The 18,129-nt window shown below is 36.1% G+C and overlaps 1 protein-coding gene across 4 annotated transcripts in view; it reads left to right on the plus strand.

Moving 5' to 3' along the window:
* Positions 1 to 18,129, plus strand: part of LOC116417907 (cytosolic carboxypeptidase 1-like) — a 252,213-nt gene that overhangs the window by 4,224 nt on the left and 229,860 nt on the right. For 2 of the 4 annotated variants that reach the window (XM_031933054.1, XM_031933056.1), the window contains exon 1: positions 11,622 to 11,927. The exons of the other annotated variants lie outside the window; for them this stretch is intronic. The gene's annotated coding sequence lies outside the window, so the exon portion shown is untranslated. Of the gene's footprint in view, positions 1 to 11,621; positions 11,928 to 18,129 lie in introns of those variants that run through there. 4 annotated transcript variants of the gene reach the window in all.

An 18,129-nucleotide genomic window follows, 5' to 3' on the forward strand; every position in this document is an offset into this window, starting at 1 on the left:
TCTCTTACCTGATTAAGAATCTCTTAACTACACCGAAGAATTAGTTCCACAGATTTTGTTATACCAATTTATTTTAATGTACAACCACTTATACAATCAAAAGGCACGATATTACCTAACGTTTTATTAGTAAAATGGCCATTAAAGCTATTCGCAAGATGTATAATGACACTGTTAAGTATTCGATACCATGACAATCCGCTCTCCCACAGTCCCGCATGCGTTTTTTTTTGACAGGTTTACACGAAAAAAAAAGGATTTAGATTTAGATTTATATATTTTTATTGTTGTACATTATGTTGTACATATTTAAATATAGTGAATACAGATACGATAAAAAATTGTTGTGTAAGAAGTGATAGTATGAAGAGTAAATGGAATGAGGTGAAATGAGATGGATGGGTGCGTATGTTTGTGTCATGTTTGCGTATTTTCTAATTTAAAGAAGTATGATTTAGCTGTTTGTTTAAAGTGTGATATGGATAGTGTGTTGCGAAGGTGAGATGGTAGGCAGCACTGATGAGGCAGGAAGCACTGATGAAAAATGAGTTCCTCAGCGTCTCCGTCTTGAAGGACGGGATGTCCAGGGGGGTCACCTCACCCCTTACAGGCCTGAGCGCGACGTGGAAATCAAAATAGGCTAATAGGTAGATAGGTACGGAGGTGTTGAACATTTTCCTTAGAAAACAGTCCATGAAGTATTTCCTACGTCCGACGGTGGTAAGCCATTGCAACTCACGCCTATAAGGGGAAATCTGCTCGTCCCTCCTTACACCGTAGATATAACGGATCCCCGTGTTGACAAGCCTCTGCAGCCTCAAATCAAGTTCCTCTGTCAGGTCACAGTAAGCCAGTGAACAGTACTCGATGATGGGAAATAAGAGTGCTTGCATCAAGTGTTGTCGCAACCTGAGGTTAGTGCTCTTCCTAAAAAAATAGAGACGGTACATTAAAGAGTAAGCACGTTTACAAATTTGTGTAACGTGCTCTGTCCACGTGAGTTTGGAGTCTAGCACCAAACCCAGATTGCGCACCGATGATTCGTAGTCGAACCGGGCTCCCCCTATATTTATATAGGTGTTAGCAGTAGTAGGTAGAGCATTTATATAGTAGGGGGAGCCCAGGACGATTGCCTTAGTCTTAAGGACATTAAGTTTAAGACTATTTGATGCAGCCTAGCCCATTATCCTCTCGGCATTAGCACTCATCCTGACAGAGTAGGAATCAAGCAGAGCAGGAATAGCTTGACGTGATACACAGTATCAAACGCCTTGCTAAAATCAAATAGAAGTAGCAGAGTGACCCTCTTCCAGTCTATCCCAAGCCTGATATCATCAGTCAGCTTAAATTGCCAAGGTAAAGTCTTGTTTCAAGATATTCAGAGATTTGCTTGTGCACCAGCCACTCTAGCGCCTTGGACAGGAAACAGAGTAGAGAGATCGGACGGTAGACAGCTGTTGGAGAGTTAACTATATTTAGTGCTCTTACGATCGATGATTTCCAGGATGACGGAAAGCGTGCCTCGCTCAGAGACAGGTTAAAAATTTGACAAAGTAAAGGAGCGAGTATTGGCAGTGCTATGGAGATTAGAACCTGTGGGATGCCATCGCTTCCCCTGGCCTGGGTGTTAAAGTGTGATACTGCAGCCGACACATCCGACTCTGTGATAGCCCTGAAGATGATGTGTTCAGGGAGGTCCAGACTCTCCAGGGTTCGCAGATACTCCTCAACAGATGGAGCTTGAGGGTCGTTTGAGATGGAGCTAAAGTGTTTGTTGAGAGCATCTGAAGAGAACCGAGCAGTTGAAGGAGATTTAGAGGTAGTAATACCAAGATTTTCAAGCTCTTTCCAGATCTCTGCAACGTCGGTCAAGGTAGACAAGCGTGAATAGTAGTAATTCAGCCTGGCTTCCTCAACCTGTTTATGAGCGTCGTCCCTTGCGATTCTATAGAAGTATAGATCCCAAGATAAAAGACTTCTGCGAAAGCGCCTGTAGAGTATGTTCCTTTCAGTTAAAAGGTCACGAAGAGCAGCGGTGAACCACGGGTGACGTTTACGTCCTCACAGTCTTTAATGGGGCGAGATGATTTATGGCGTTCGTGATGTGAGCGTTAAGAATGGTAATGCATTCGTCAAGTGATGGCCTGGTGAAGGATGTCCAGTCACATGCGATAAGGAAGTCCCTTAGCTTCTCAGCACAGATTCCTTTGTAGTTTCTGTAAGAGTGTGTAGCAGGTACGTGGCGTGGAATCCGTACGTCGAGTGTGGCCGTGATAAGGTCATGTCCGTTGATGAAAGGAGTGTCTGTCTTCCAGTATGAGAACAGGCGATCCTGCTCATCAATTAAGCTTAGGCCAAGCCAGGTGTCAGAGTTCTGTCTGTGATGGGTTGCACCATATGGCACAGAAGTGAGGGAGTTCTCATCAATGAAGGCCCTGATGAAATTGGCGTCTTCAGATGAAGAAAGCTGATCAGCATTAAAGTCACCCATGATGATCTTCGTGGAGTAGTTGTGCATAAGTGTTGTTAGTTGTTCAATGAACGAAGATGGGCGATACTCCCTTAGCTGTGATTTCACAAAAAAGATACTCCGGTTTGCCTGGCTTGCCTGACCATTCGCCGTCAGATGACGAGATAACGCTAGCCGTCAATGAAAGATGAATGTAGAGGGCCACACCTCCACCGTTCCTGTTTCTGTCCCATCTGTGCAAGGTGTAACCATCCAGTAAGGGGATGGATGATATCTTGTCACTTAGCCAGGTCTCAGTTACAGCTATTACATGAAAGGGGGAACGAGTAGACAAGAAGAGCCTGATCATCTCAATGTGACCCGTAAGGGAATTCGCATTGAAATGACAGACCCTTAGACCCTCGGACAAAGACGTTTTAGAGGCAGATGTGGATGAGTTGGATGATTTAGATGGTGGTTTTGGTGGAATGATATGTGTGTGTGTGTTAGTGTGTGGTATCCATGCTGGCTGTTGGCGGCGTACGGGCTAAAAAAGCCTCAAGATCAGCATCTGTGGAGATGATGTTGGCCCGTTCGCTGTCCTCGCCAGAACGGATGTAGACTCTCCCGTCCCTCATGAAGGAGGGGCATCCCCCTCTCTTCTTTGTCTCTAGCCTGGCCTTTATGCGCAGCTTGTGAATGTCTGGAGGAAGCAGCTCGTTTATGTTGATAAGTCTCTGGTAGTTTGGGTGGAGAGCTCTCGAAACAGCGCAATTCAAAACATATTCTATTAATACGTGAGTGTGTATTTTCGATAATTATATATTGATTGATTTATATTGTCATCTCTCTAAAAACGGTTTTTAAGCTGCAACTTGAATTCTAAGCATTCTAAGAAAAAAGTTTAACGAAAAAATTGTAGAACTTTGAAAAATACAACTTTTTCTGTTGACGTCAAATAAAGATACAGGTCCTAACTAGAGTTAACAGCTAAAATCATTTTTTACAGCAATAAATCAGATATTCGTTAAAAAACTTTGCGGTTATACATTTTACATGAAAAAGTTAAATGTCAAAGTCAATGGGCACGGTAGCGCCCGCGGAAAGTTAAATTTAAAGTTAAATTTAAATTTATTTAAATTTATTTTCCATTACCCCTCAAAGAATTTATTGCTCTGAGTACTGTCATTACTGTCAGTATTATATAAACAGTGCAACTTTTAATATAACAATTTTAGTGGCAAAATATACGTGAATTCATTATTAATTTAAAGAAAAAGTATAAATATAATGTTTCTATGTGTGTAAGAGAGATGGCAGTTAAGTATGAATAATTATTTTCAAGTCAATCTGTGAGACCCAATCTTGTATATATATATCTATGTGATGTACAAGTCAGTCATTCTGATGCCATTTTCACTGTTTTGTCGCTAGATTTTTGCACGGAAATTTGTTAACTTCTTTTAAAAAGAGCTACTGTGATAGTTTTTACTGCATGAACAGCCTCCATTGTAATTTCGAATTCGAGGCATATAAGAATTATTGGATTTGACAGGTTAAATATCATATTACGGTTGTCGCAGAGGATTTATTGACTCTGGCCAATTATATTTCTGCTTTGTAGTTGCTTTTTATATTCAGAAACTTACAATGGCTTTGCCCTTATTCTCAAAGCATTGATAAGAATTTTTAGTTTCAAGATTTGAAAGTGATTTTGTACACGATACCTGTTTTTAGGCACGACCGCGACACGGAAGTACCTTATAGTTTTGTCATCGAAAAATGTGTGAGATACGATATCTCACGCAATTTTTAAAAACTAATTTTTTTTTTATTCCAATCGTCCACGTTTTTATAAAATGCGGGCACAATTTGTTCAATTTTTGCGTGTTTTTTGAATAAAAATTTTGGTGTTACACGATTATCTCTGAGAGACTTTTATCAATCGGGTTAAAAATTTGTGTGCGAACTCCCCTCGTAATAGTAAGGTGCCAAATTCATTTTGGGCTTGATCCTGCATGTATACGCAGAATGCGGTCACATCCAAAAATCGCTAAAAACGGTTTTTTGAATCTAACTCGAATTCTATGCATTCTAAAAAAAAAAGTTAAATATAAAAGTTGTAGATCTCGAAGAAATACAACTTTTTCCTATTAACGCTTAAGCGTGAAAATGCTTTTAATTCGAGTTAACAGGCCAAAATCGCGAAGCGATGCAAGGGATGCTAGTTGAATTTTGGATTTCACTGTTATATATAAGTACATTGCTTGAGGTAAATCCAACTGTTAATATTGTTTCACTACCCCAAAAGAAATGTACATGCAAAAACTCAATTCTCTAGGTGTGTTGGTTTGCAAATGAGATACCTGTTTATCAATTTTTATTTTCGCTCTCAATTGCAAACTAATACACCTAGAGAGCTGATTTTTTGCATGTAAATATATAACAATATTCAATGTTGAATTAACCTCAAGTAATGTTTTTGTAATTTTACCTCTGACACCTGTATCAAAATTTTAAAAAGCCGAGTGAAATTTCTTGTACAGATTGTCACAGAGGATCTACTAACCGTGGCCTAGATATAAAAATACACCAGAATCCAGAAATGTAATTGGCTACAGTTAGTAGATCGTCTGTGACAATCTGTACAAGAAATTTCATTCGGCTTTTTTTAAATTTTGATACAGGTTTTGATAATGGCATCAGAATGACTGACTTGTACATTACATATATATATATATATATATATATATATATATATATATATATATATACAAGAGACTGGCTCTCATAGATTGAATGATGCGAGATTTTCCACTCCTTCACTAAAAAAACAAACGATGCGAAATTGTTCTCTCCTTCAGTTGCTCCTTGAGACCAGAGTAGCCTCATGGGCCTTTTATACACTGCAAAAGGAGAAAACAACTTTAAATACATAGCAACATTTCTCTTGTGTTTCTAAAATATTATTATTGAAAAAGAAAAAAAAACTTATCTGATAGCTTATTGGAGCTGTAACAATTTCAGCTGCAAGGGAAGTCTTGGGCTCTTTTTCTTTGGATGTACAGCTGCAGCGGAACCCGGATATAAAACTACACTAGACCCTACATAACAATAAGTAGTGTAAGCTACATTTGAATCTTTGAATTTTTATTGCACACATCTTTTTTACTTGGGAAAGAAAATACTAGCAAACTCATCGCATCATAGTGCGAGTGACCTAGCATGAAGCAGACAGATTTTGGTTTGAATACGTCGATTATTGATGTATATTGCTTCCACAACTAATGCTTCCACGAAAAGCATGCAATCGATAAACAAAGTTTTGCAAAGCCACTTTTGAGCTAAATTTTCTGAAGGCGACAGTTCTTTTGGGATTACAGTGAGAATTATGTTTTCACTCCTGGATGGCTGTTCAAACACTTTTACCTGGAAATAATAATAAATATTTAGAAAAGAGAAAAATTACCTTTGTTTTTGCTAACCATGCTGTGCGTGGAATGTGTTGTAATGTATGGAATTCATGATATAAACACTTAGTTGGACTCCTTTGCATAAACCTTTTATGGCTTTTACGACTTTATTTACTGGTATTAAAATATCATCCCTTTTCACTGCTAAAACTTATGCATAACTTAGTATACTGGGGAAGTATTCGAGAGCCTCATAAATCCCTTGCTCTTTAACAACATTTATGGGAACATAGAGACTCCAATCGCCTTCTTTGTGACAAATCAGTTTTCTTAATTGGCAAGTCACTACGCCTATCAAATGACCTATTTAAGGCTTTCATTTTTTCTTGAAGAAGCTGGTAATACTCTTAGATCCAGCTGCTGCTTTTTGTCTTGTCAATGTCTTGTCTTCATTGTACTTGAATGCTTGTAAAGACTCATCTCCTTTTCCATCTGCCACCAATGATAATTTCAAGTTTTGACATTTTACAAGACGAGCTATTTCTGGATACTCTTCATCTTGAAGACATCGTTCCAGTGGCATTACTTGTTGAAATTTTCTCAGATATAGGAGAATCAAAAGGATTGAGTCGATGGGAGTTGAAAGGTGCATCTTCCCATCTGATCTGACATTATAATCGATGAACCAAGATCTCTTATTCTCAGGTCTTCTGAACTGAACACAAACATTGCAGCCTGATTGGAAGCTGGGTGTTTGAGCTTGACCATATTAGGATGTACACTTTCGGAGCTTTCCAAACTTTCCTCATGATGAAAACCCACGTATTGGGTTTCGCACTCGAGGCAAACTTAACGAACTTCTTGGGAGATCCTTTCACCCGCGGCATCTTGGATAATATTATAATACGATTCGCGCATCACCTGCAGTTTTATATTATAATATAACCTGCAAAAAAGTCGATGACGTGCGGCAACCCCTGTCGCGACCACAGGAGAGAGAGAGAGAGAGAGAGAGAGAGAGAGAGAGAGAGAGAGAGAGAGAGAGAGAGAGAGAGCACTTATTCAAAGCCGCAAAAACAAGCAGTATATCTCCAAAAAGATGTCGAGTTTCGCAGATCCACTAGCAGAGGCCAAGCTCCAAAATCTTGCGGTCGTTTCCTTCGTTTTTCCTGAAGCAAAAAAGAGTATGAGACAGCGATTTTTTTAAACAAACACGTATCGTTTTAACAACGCGATTTTTTTTGCGTTCAAATGTAATCAAAAAATGTAGATCTCGCTAGGCATACTGTAAGCTTGCAATTCCGGTGTGGTGCAGCAGCGATGAGCTTTTCCGTTCTTATTCGCACCGAGGTCGATCGTATATTGCGCGCGGGCTTTCGCTTTATCACCGCGCTGCGCTGTGACAACCAATAACCAGACGCTCTCATGTCCAGTACGAGTTTTTTCATTGTGCTGCTGCTCTATTTTTGTACTTTTGAACTGCCAAAAGCCGCGCTAATGATGTAGGTTAATTCTAAAGTTGAAAATGTTGTTCAGCGACACCTATGACCTTAACGGTATCTAAAACTCTACCCAGCGCGCAAAACCATCAAGAAAGTTCGTAAAAGTTCGTTCTGTCTGTCTGTCTGTCTGTCTGTCTGTCTGTCTCTCTCTCTCTCTCTCTCTCTCTCTCTCTCTCTCTCTCTCTCTCTCTCTCTCTCTCTCTCTCACTTTTACTCACTCTATTCTCATACTACGTTTTCACACTCCCACAAGAATATATTCATTCTATCCACTTTTTCTTGGGGATTGGAGTAATCCATGATAATTATTAATGATGGTATCCTCAGTTTGATTTTAATTTTTTTTCCAGGCAGTTCTGGGTAAACTTCGTAGTCTTGGAGTTTCTGATTTCGTAAAGAATCATGATGAAGCTAATTCTTTCATCAGAAAGATACTGGCGTTAGCGTTTCTTCCAGAAGATTTAATACTAAATGCGTTCGAAAATCTCGTCCATTCAATTTCAAGACAATCAAGAAGGAGACTTGATGCTTTTATCAATTATTACCGCACGTACTGGCTGGGAATAATTGGACCAGTAGACTTTTCGGTTTTCGGTATCGAAAATCGTACGAACAATTTGATCGAAGCTTATCGCGAAGCGCATATAAATTTCATCCGCATAAATCCGACTCTACGTGCGAGCCTTTTCTCCCTCGAGCGTAGTATACGTTGTGTAGATGTCGGTCAGGAACATATATATATATATATATAGAAAGTAATGCCAACTTATATTGGCCGCGCGCGATAAATATTCCTCTTGTGCGTCGACACGTGTTATAATACTTATATCCGAGAGATTTTATTCCGAGACGATTTGCGCGAATTTATCGCTTATATGGGATACTTTTCGGAAACGAGGCTTTTCTTCGCAAATGTTGAAAGCTCAGGTAGTTTTCAAGGCGAGGAGAACAATTAAGTCGGAGATCGATGGGACGATTACGGCGGAAGGCGGTGCGCATATTTTTCGTTAATTAAGCGCGGGAGCCTTGAAACATTGTCGCGAGAGAATGATCGCATTGTGAAAATAAATAATAACCATACGGGTGCAACGTTATAATATTCACGAGTGTAAAGTTACACGTTTGGTCCCTCCACCCGATGCGAACAAGACTCATTCGAATAAAAATGTGTTAATTGCATTAAAGTTTTGATATATTTTTTTTTTTCGATTGATATGATAATTTTCTGAAAATGTATCCATCTGAAAATTTACTGTTCTGCTTTTTTACCCCCACCCAGAGAAAGCCGTGCGAGTTTGCAGGTTAGGTTATAGCGACAGATGTTTAAGCAGAAAAGTATCGTTGAAAGAAATTGCAGTCTCCAGTGATTATTATCTCACGTTGAAGGTTGCAGAAAAGCGCATGCAACGATCTACAAAAAATAGGCCTGAAGGCAGGGTGCGGCAGTAAGAGTGCTATGAAAAATGAGCAAAGCGGAACAGGTCTGTTGTACTCACATGAGAGAGAGAGAGAGAGAGAGAGAGAGAGAGAGAGAGAGAGAGAGAGAGAGAGAACCTTATATTCTCGACACGCCGTCGACAAATGGTTACCGACCGAGCGGCACAGCGACCACGAAAGAGCGATACAGTCGACGAATCGCGCATATACTGCGTCTCATTTCGCGTAATCAGATTTTCATAAATAAGTACGCATAAATCATAATTATGTGTCGTAACTCGTTCTATAAAAAGTGTCTCATTAATAGAGTGTCGACAAGCGGATATATTTATGCGTGCTTGAAAATTTTAATTCGTTGATTTAAGGACTTTAGTTTTAGATTTATTTCTCGCTATTCCACGTTTTCCCGCGAAGAGATATCTTTGTGTGGTGTAAGTAGATTTAGAGGCTTAAGGTTTAAGGTTTAGTATTTGTATTTTCAATCGGTTATTTGCTGTGTGTGGGGTAGATGGGTTTAGAGGCTTGGGGTAGATTGGTTTGGGATTAGGTAGGAAAATTAGAAATCTCCCCTTCGCCTCCCCATTCCCCCACTATGAATTATGATATTAAATAAAATTTCTGGAGGCCCCTATCGTATAGGGGCCCCTGGGCACGTGCCCCAAGTGATCTTAGGTAAATCCGCCTCTGATTGCATCATTTTCCTCACTATTAATCGAGTACCATTACATAGCCCATCATCTAAATTTAACCGAAAAACCCGAGTCGAGCCGAGTCGAGTCGAGTTTTTTGCCGAGTTTAAGAATTTTTCGAGATACGGGAAATCGTCGAGCTGTTTGAAAAATTCGAGCAGTTCGAAAAGATCGAGCAGTTCGAAAAGATCGAGTAGCTCGAAAAACTCGAGTAGATCGAAAAACTCGGGAAATTTGAAAAGCTTGATGATTTTTTAAAATTTTTAGGATTATATATTTTAATTTTAACGTCTGGAGGTGCAATCAGAAAATGCATGTTACAAGGATCGAAGTTTTAAAACAGAGCTTGAATTTGAGCGCTAGTGGGTTAAAAATGGTTGTTCAGGTAAAAAGTTGTCTATATGCTTGAAAGTAGAAAAAATTATTGCCTATAAATTATGGCTGTTTTTTGACCTTTCTTCATTGCCAAATATATAGCTGATGAAACCATTAAAATGTTACCTAGAATAATAATAATAATCTTTTGATCTAATTTGTGAAAGCGGAAGTAGAAGAAAAGAGCTTTCATTTGAGGGCCGAATGGTTAAAACTAATTGCTCAGATCAAAAGTTATAAGGATTTTAGAAATGGGCGAAATCACTGAGTTTCGTAAAAAATCGGGATATTTATGATTTTTGCTCTTTTTAAATGTAGACAACTTTTTATCTAAGCAACTATTTTTAACTCACCGGGGCTCAAAGTACAGATCTTTTCCCATACTTTGGTCCTATGGGTATGTTTTTTTCGTTTGTAATTTCAGACATTGAGTACGTACAGTTGAGCAATGGCTAGTTTTCGTTCATTTTTTTCATGTTAAATTTTTATAAGAGAATTTAAACTGCCCGGCAAAAAAATAAGTATTTCGAAATCTCGGGAATGCAAGGTTTTTTGTGTTCTGGATGGCCTAAGAAATTTTAAAAAGTTGGCTCGGTAGGTCCGTTCTCAAATTTGAATTTTGTTCGCTTAGACCCCCAAAAGTGACCAATCTTCCATGGATTTGCACATATCTGTGGTATATTAGACATACTTCGAAATACGGCACAGGAGAAATAAGTAAACTGTTGATTTTAAAAGCGTGGAAAGTTATTATACAAGGCTCACCCCTTTCTTCCTACGTACGCTTAGGACTATATTATAATAATATTTATGCAAACTTTAGGCTTCCCGAGTCGTTTTGGACGTGGTAAATCTCTCAATTAATTATCTCTATACGCGAAATACGAGCTAAAACATATTTATTTACATTTTTCCTAGTATGGACAATATGAGCATTTTCTAGTATGGCTAACGCGAGATCCTTAAAAATGTAAAAAATATTTACTTCTATAAAAAGAGAGTCTCGAATGTATGTTGATAATTTAGTTAGGAAAGGATTTTAATGATCCAACGAACTAAACGTCGATTATATTTATTTCTCTACATTTTATACGTCTTAGCATCTCTTTTTAAGAGATCGAAAGATTTATGAGACATAGGCATATGCGTTATCATGATAGATATAATAGTAACTGGCGAGAGCGTTAGATTTTATGAAGAAAGTATGAGTTGCGAGGGCACAATGGCTGCATCACGATTATAGAGGGCTATTTTAGGAACAAATTCATATGATATAGTATAACATTACGATCCATGTGACCTAAGTAACACTTCTGTACAGCGTAATCAGGGCCTCACGAATAGCATTTTACAGCCATTGAGCTAAAATTATCCATACTGGGGGCAAATGTTTCAATACTCGTAGAATCAACGTTTTACATTAATGCAGACAACTTTTTTAAATGACGAGTTCGACTTGCGTCAATTTTTTTCATTATGAAAAATAGACTGAAATTTTGTATTTGAACTTTTATCGTGTCAATTAAAAGTGATGCCCGAAATAGCTGAGGGGTATTTATACTGGACGCATCTCTCCTATGCCTATCAATTATGGATGTTTTTTGACCTTTTTGATTGCCATTTCCCAATAAGGTGGTAGGCATTTTTATTATTCATGTTTATAGTTATAAATATTTTAATTTTAATAATTAACTAGAATCGATTTTATTTAAATAAAACTTAGTAAACATGTTTTAAATACATGTACCCGGTGGCAAGCAGCACAGCTGAGTTAAGCGACATGAAAACTTTGTGTTGGCGAGTCTTCGCGCCGCTTGCCGTCTATAGTAGACTACAGGGCTAATATAGCGCCACCATGCGGGCAGCGCTAGGTACTCACGCGTGCTCTGCAAAGTACCCTCTCTCCTGCCGACCGCTCTCGCAGCAACAGCTCCGTCGCCCGAGTTATACATCTAACAAATAAATAGAGAATTACAACAAGAATATCAGTGCCTAATTTTTTACGAGTTCTCCTCACCGACCATCCAACTAGGATTCCTCCAACACTTTGAGATATTTATTGGTAAAACGAACAAATTCTTAGAGATGTAAAATATTATTTATTTATATCTCAACTTTTCGGCCAACGTAAACAATACACTTTGTAGTGGCCCTCTTCAGGAGAAAACAAAATAATTCCTAAAATACAATAAATTACTTTTATAAACTTTATCGCAACATATCTTTGCACATCGTGTATATAGTGGATAACTTACAAGAATTGTGTAAATCAAACCATTAAAAATTAATGTTTTGTCAGTCCAAAATTATTTATAACTAAGTATAAGATATAGCGTACAACATTAGAGAAACTTCTACAAATTTTTGTTTATGATTTATGACTACTTTTTTCATTATTAATATGTAAGCTATATCCCCGTCAAAACGATCAACGTTGATTCAATGCTGATCTCAATATTGATTTCAATCTGAAATCAGCATTGGTTCAATATTGAATCCACGTTGAATCAACATTGAATTTGTCCGAAAACGCAACGTGGATTCAGCGTTGTTTTCAGACTGAATTCAGTGCTAGATTTCAAAGTTCAATCAGGGTTGAAATAAAATTGTAAAAAAAACCGCCAAGACGTGTGCTCGAACCCAAGACTTTTTGATTAGTAGACGAACGACTTGACCACTAAGCCATTTCGACACTTCCAATGTATATCTCATAATGTAACATACACGGAAACCTATAGGTGGCAAATAGTCTCGAAGCTGGGTACCTTCCCGAGAGCACAGAGAGGTCCAGTTGAGGGTCCAGTCCAGTATTATTATAAAAATCATGATAGAGTAGGTTAATTTTCGGATATTCTCTATAGGATTCCGTTTATGTTACGTTATGAGATATAAATGTAAGTATCGAAATGGCTAAGTGGTCAAGTCATTCGTCTACTATTCAAAAGGTCTCAGGTACGAGCCCAGGTTTTAGCGATATTTTTTTTTACAATTATTTATTTCAACTCTGATTGAACCCTGAAATCCAGCACTGAATTCAGTCTGAATCCACGTTGCGTTTTCGGAGAAATTCAATGTTGGTTCAACGTTGATTCAACGTGGATTCAATATTGAATCAACGCTGATTTAAGACTGAAATCAATATTGAAATCAGCATTGAATCAACGTTGATCATTTTGACGGGGATCAGTCACAGCCATGTAAGTATGACGCAGTATTATATCCAGAAAGCAATGCGTAGTGAGAGAACTGTACATATTTACCCCCACTCTTATCACGCACACATACATATGTATATCATCCATCCATCCTATCGTGAAACCTAATACGGCACTGTAGACTAATTCATTCAAATTTGAAATTTAAAATGATCAAATCACTAATAATTATATTAAAATTGAATATACTTAATCAAATTTCATATTTTTATATTATATAAAACAAATCTATGATCAAGACACAGTGGAGCACATATAATTATTTTTAATAAAAACCTATTGTATTCAATATGGATACAATCTATTACTTATTGTTGTTTTTTGTAGTTGTTATACATTTTTGTAACAAGTTTTTAAATTTTGTGTATCTAAGATTCTATTAATATTAGTTGGATTATTATGAATGTGTAACATTTCTGAAATTAATCTTTTTGAATATTTTTTCTCAATATCTAAAATTTTAGCATTTTTAAAATCAAAACTGTGAGAATTATTTGATATAATGTGTTGCACTAAAGCTGATCTATCAGATTTATTTTTTACATCATTCATATGTTCTTTTATTCTTATTTTTAACTGTCTAGATGATTGACCTCTATACGTTGCGTTACATTTTTCGCATTCTATCTTATATACCGAATCTCATTTTTCAAATGTATCTAAAGTGTCCTTCCCCCACTTAATGATAGAATCCAATTTGTTACTAGTTTTATTAATAAGATTAATGTTCTGGTTTTTTAATATTTTTTGGATTTCTGGATTTAAATGTTTTACATAGGGAAGAACAATTTTATTATTTCTTAGATTATTGCGTGTCTTTGTAACTACATTATTATTTTCACATTTTTTGTTCGAAAAATTTAATTCTACTTTTCATATGGTATTCAATAAATTGTATAGCGTAATTATTTTCTATTAAAAATTCTTTTATTAATTGTAAATTCTGATCAACAAATTGGGGATGTGACAGGTTTATGCACTTATCAACCAACATGAAAACTATTCCTCGCTTTGTACTTTGCTGATGATGTGAATAGAACTTTAAATATCTGCCTGAAAATGTAGGTTTTCTATACCAATTCGTTATTACACTGTTATAATTTTCTCTAATGATATGTAAATCTAAAAAACTAATTTTATTCTCACTTTCTCTTTCAGAAGTAAATTGTAAGTTAACGTCATAATTATTGAATATTTCTAATGTATAATTAATAAGTTTATTAGGAATCATAGTAAAAATATCATCGACATATCTTATATATATAGGAACCTCGAACATGAGTTTATCTAAGCATGAAATTTCTGAAACTTCAAATACAATATTTGCTAATATCGGACTAGAGGAGAGCCCATAGGAAGTCCTAAAATCTGTTTACAATAATTATTATTAAATTGAAAGTAAGTTGAGTTTAATAAAAATTCAATACCTCCTCAAAATTCTTCACAACTTAAACTTATTTTATTTTGTAAATATTTCCATCTCTTTCTTATGGATTTTATTACTAAATTACTTGGTACATTATTAAAAAGAGAAACTACCTAATTAACTAACTAACTAATTCTCAACTAACTAATTAATATCCGACAGGTATTTCTATGTTATCTATTAATTTTTTTACTTCTAAACTATTTTTTACATATGATTTCGGTTGCGGAATGTATTTTTTCAAAACTTCGGCAATGAATTTAGCAAACACATGTGTGGGACTATCGATGAAACTATTACACTTATCGGAAAATCTTTTTTGTGAACCTTTATAAGACCATAACATCTAGGTAAATTTGATTTGTGGTAAAATATATGCCGTAATGAGAGAAATATCAGTATTATATGAATCAAGAAAGTGTTATCAATTTAAGGGTTAAGCACGTGTTATATACTTACAAACACGGGGATATTTACAAGAAAAAATAATCCACATATAGATAAGGCATTTCAATTAATCGTTTTTGCACTGTTGATATCAACATGTATCCAGATAAAAAGAAGATTGAAGATTTAAGGAGGGAGTTAAAGCATATGAAAGACCATAAGTTTACATATATACTAAATAAAATTAGAAAAATATTTGACAGGTATTTATATTTAGAATTCAATACGTTTTTTAATTTAATAAAAGAAAAAAGATATAGTATTCAAAAACAAAAATTCTTATTAAAATGTATAATGTACGATGTTATTCCAAAACACATATCAAACTGTTAGGGTAGTAATAAATTTACCGAACTAACAAAGTAACGTTGTGTGATTATGCGGATGATAGCTTACTCTCCCATACGGGGGAGATCAGTACTTCGCACTGATTGTCGCGCCGAAACTGTTTGCGTGATAATAAAACACCAAGGAAAATTAAATTGTTAACGAGAACGACTTACTTGTGTTTGTTGACGGGGATGACCCAAAGGTTGACGATCAAAACTCTGAAATCAAACAATCTCTTAGACTCAATTATTTCAAAAATTCCTTTATTTGTTTCTGGAGACTTCAAATAACTTTCAAATGGAATAAGACACAATTTCGGTAAATGATGATCAAGACGGAAACACAATTAAGACTAAACTCCAACTTAAAAACTCAGAAATATAACTATAAAATCGAACTCTTGAATAGCGTCCTTACTCTTGGATCGCACACACAGCAATGAAAAATTGGGTGAGGCGAAGCTTGAAGAAAGCGTCATGGCATTTTCCCACGCAGGGTTTTTACTTCTCTTTCGCACTTCAGTTTAGCCGCGCTCTCTTTCTTACTCATTAGGCCTTATGGACCTAAGTACGGTCAACGGCTAAACTGCAGCGTCGACTGTGCACGCGCGCTTTCAGCCGAGGGAGGAGAAGTTTGTTTTGGTTTAGGGTTACTTCTTGCGCTCGTTAAGCGTCGAAGTTTCTGGATTTTCCCTGCTGTCTTTGTTTCATTTAATTTAATGTTTCTCAATATTCATCCAGTAACTTCGTCACTTAACACAAACATAGTTTTTCACAAAATAATAATTTACATAAACTTTTAACACAAACACAAAAAAAGATTTTAAACTTGGAAATTAATGACATTATTGCACACATAAGTTTTCTTTCGAAAGAAATAGAAAAAATTAAAATGGGATTATATGATAACATAGATAACGAATTAATAGAGGAACTAGTTCTTATTGATAGATTCCGTGATAGTAATTCTCTTATAACAGAAGATTTTGATAATAACAAAAGAGTAATGGTTGGCCAAAACTGTGAATGTCAAGATCATTTTGAGACAGATACCAGTGGTTTTATGGATATAGATATTAATAATAACAATGATATAGATATCAACAATAACTTAAAGATAAAGATAGAAACTTATCAAATAATAACAATGAGAATATAGGTTTAAATCACAATAGTAGTAATAAAAAATGGTTCATTAATTTAACGGATATTGACTTTCCTGAATTCGCTAACTAGCCTAACCCTGGGAAGAGCGAGTTAAATCGCTTAATTTTTTCTTAAAATAATAAAGCCACACACCATAAGCCAGCTAACCTCCTAACCACTCACCCCCCCCCTTCCCCTAGAAACCATCCCTACCAAACCACAAGCATGCTAACTAGCCTAACCCTGGGAACAGCGAGTTAAATCACTTAATTTTTTCTTAAAATAATAAAGCCACACACAATACTACACAGCCAGCTAACCTCCTAACCACTCCTAACCACCTAAATTATCAAAATACATTAAGAAAAGACTAAACCATAGTATCTTGGGATTTTTGGGGTCGCTGAATGCGAATCCGGGGTCAGTTTAACCCTACCAGAACTTTCTTAAGGTCAGTTGAAGGTCAAATTATCGAAATACATGAAAAATACACTAAAACCATGGTATCTTGGAATTTTTTCGGGCGCTGAATCCGAATCCGGGCTTATTACAACCCTATCAGGTCATGGTCAAGGTCAGTTGAAGGTCAAATCATAAAGATTCATAAAAAGTAAAATCAAACCATGACATTTAGGGGTTTTTGGGGTCGCTGAATCCGAATCCAGGGTCAGTATAGTCCCATAAGGTTATATTTATGGTCAGTTCAAGGTTAGTTCAAGGTCATGGACGTAAAGAGAGTGAAAAAAATAGTTATAAACTGAAACAATACAAAAGGTAATGTAAACCATAAAGCAAAGAATAATATATATGCAAGTACAATCGTATCCTTTAAAACTATATCATAGTTTGCTGTTCCTTCATTTACTTTAAATTTGTTAGAAGTATATGCAATTCAATAAAATACCCGTAAAAATATTAAGCCCATTACTTATTTTATGGTAACGAACTATTTTATTGTCAAATGATCTACGAAGTGGATTACGCTTCCGCTTCTCCGATGTTGATGGTAGATCTCTTTTTAACGACTAACAGTAATCGGCTAACATATTTACGTCCCATCTTCCTTGGTACCTGCGCTCCATTTCCTTGATATCTTGGTGAAATCTCTCTCCCTGCTCTTCGCTGTAATCACCTAGGTTTTCTGGAAACTCATCAACATGCGAATATAAAAAGCGTAATTTTAGATTCATTAGTCAGTCTTCATTATCGGGTGTCTCTCTCACAAGGAAAGGTACCCAACCCGAACTCACCGATTTTGATGATTTTCATATATGTTGTAGAACATAAAAAAATAAGAGACACGTATTTTTTTTATCGGCTAATTTTCAATTTTAAGGGGTAAAAACCTCCCCTAAAGTTAACCCCCAAAAAGCGTTTTTTTTTAAATACCTCGGCTTAAAATTAATATTTTTCAATGAAACAAATTGGAGGTTATTTCTTACAAAAAGAGCAAGTATTTCATGGTGATTTGAAGAGTAAGAGTAGCATCCCCTATTTTTTAGGGGTTGAAAACATATATTTTTTGGCATAATTTTATAATAAAAATGTTTAAACCGACTAAAAAAAATTGGAAAAAATGTTTAAACATCCTTAATAACAAAATTTAGTTGACGTCTTTCGGTGTTTTCATAAATATTACCCCTAAGGGGGTAAACCACCCCTAACACAAAATAACTGTAAATATGTAATTCAATACATAAT

The sequence above is a fragment of the Nasonia vitripennis genome (genome assembly GCF_009193385.2).
Source record: "Nasonia vitripennis strain AsymCx chromosome 5 unlocalized genomic scaffold, Nvit_psr_1.1 chr5_random0005, whole genome shotgun sequence".
Lineage (NCBI taxonomy): Eukaryota > Metazoa > Arthropoda > Insecta > Hymenoptera > Pteromalidae > Nasonia > Nasonia vitripennis.